The sequence below is a fragment of the Helianthus annuus genome, chromosome 3 (genome assembly GCF_002127325.2).
Source record: "Helianthus annuus cultivar XRQ/B chromosome 3, HanXRQr2.0-SUNRISE, whole genome shotgun sequence".
Lineage (NCBI taxonomy): Eukaryota > Viridiplantae > Streptophyta > Magnoliopsida > Asterales > Asteraceae > Helianthus > Helianthus annuus.
Genome location: NC_035435.2, coordinates 56,346,398 through 56,348,580, shown reverse-complemented (window position 1 = coordinate 56,348,580; position 2,183 = coordinate 56,346,398).

Sequence of the window (2,183 nt, the reverse complement as noted above, 5' to 3'; positions counted from 1 at the left end):
AATTGCGAGGGCCGTGAGAGCTCAGGTCGATACTTCCGTATACGCAGAGAGATGACGGCTTCGGCTTTTGGTGGGTCCCCTTTAGAGGATCTTTTGTTACAACAGCAGTGACTATCAATTTTATTGTTTTATCAACTTGCTGAGGGCTGCGCTTATATTTCAAAGCATTTTGCAGAAAGTATTATTCGGGGACTAGGTCAGTATTTCCATACAGCAGAAGTCCCGGAATAATACCCTAGATATCACTGAGTATAAAGACCTAGTATCTCAGAAAGAGGGACCTTTCAAACAAGATTTCGGGGGTTACCCATATATCCAAGAATAGTTACCCACGAATTAAGCAAGTTTGAATTTAGGTTTATATCTCATTTCAATTTACTAAGTGTGCAAAAATCTACCGACACATCCGTAGTAAGATTGTTTATCACTTTTAAACATTACATATCTTTAGTGTGTTGTGATAGACCACTGATGTACTATCATTTCCTCTTTTATGCAACAAAAACTCATTTTTGATTTTTCAATGTTTTTTATATTTTCAAATTTTCTAATTTTTTTAAAATTTTTCTCCCCCTAAAATCAAAATATGTTTCAATTTTGATTTTATAGGAAAATTTGAAAATAAACTGTACAAACTTGACAACTTGATGAGAATCACTTCAATTCTCCATCCACCTGGCATAAACAATCAGAACTCCCCCTCACAACAAACTATTTTCCCATTATGATTTCAAAACACTAAAGTTTGTTTTAATCAAAATGGTTTTTCCGGAAAATTAGTTTTGTCTGCCATTTCACAAACTCGGGGTTTTTTTTCATCACATTGTTTTCCTTTAATCACTTATCGGAAAGATAAATCAAGTACAATTTAATGTCCTTGATTAGTCTTTTGAAAGTCAAAATATCACCGAAGTGAATTTCTCAAGAAATGTGCCGATTCATGTTCCACGCTTACCAACCTGGGAACTCCGGCAAGTCAGGTTTTTCTATTTGAATAGTTTCACCCAAGCCTGACTGTTCTTGGGTGATTTCGAATTCTTGTTCAACAATGGTGGAAAGTTTGCATCATCCATTGTTAAACCTGAATTCTCAGATTTTACCTCTACGCATGGCTCTTCTGGCTTTACCACACCAGATTCATTGCCTGAATGTGGCTTGTCTGACTTTGATGAGTCAGATTCATCGCCGACAACTTTCTTTTTCTCCTTTTTCTCTTCTGTCCTCAGATTTGTAGCTGATGAATTCATCTTGCTTGACTTTGCAATCGAAGGAGTCGATTCATCAGAACTCTTATTCTTACCAACGGATGAACCCGAGGACAATATCTTCTCCAGATATTCTCTTGCCTTCTTCCTCTTCTTTCGCAGTCGGTCTTTTTGCCCTTGAGAAAGCTTCACTTTCGTTTCTTGAACTTTAGGTTCTTGAACCTTTTGTTCTTTGGGCTTGACTTTGACTGGAATCTTTGCCAACTTCTGAGAACTAACCCTCAATCTTTCACTTGATTTCCTTGGGCATTCTCTGGCAATGTGACCTTTGAATTGACAATTATAGCATCTTCTCGATTCAAACTTCCAATTCTGGCAGTTAACAGCAATGTGTCCTTGATAGCCGCATCTGTAACACACTCTGTTATCGTACCAATCACCATTTTCAGTCCAAATGCTCAAATCAAAGCACTGTTTGGCTTGGTGATACTCCTTCCTCCTCTTGATTGTTGGATTTGACTTTTGAGCACTGTGGTCTGACCTGCACCACTTATTGCCAACAATTTTTGAGTTTTCATTTTTCAATTTTTGTGATTTTTGATTGCGATTGGATGATTGATCTGATGAGCTTTTATTTTGTTTTTGTAAAATTTTCTCATTTTTAATTTTTTGTTTCTGTTCCACTTTCTTCTTTAAAGGTTTTTGCTTAGAGCATTCTCCCTTTTCAGTCGATTGTAAAACAGTTTTCTGAAATTTTTCTTTTAATTTCAAAAACAATTTTTGTTTTTCTATTTTTTCTTTTTCATCATCAGATTTCTCATCACAATCTTCAACTTTGACATTGTCAAAGTTTGTGACATCGTCACTTATTGGAACAGAATTGATCGGTTTTGGACATGGAATGTTCGCATACTTTGAAGAAGTCACAAAACCTTTCAATTTTGTTTCAAGCTCACTGATTTTCTTTCGAGCTTGCTC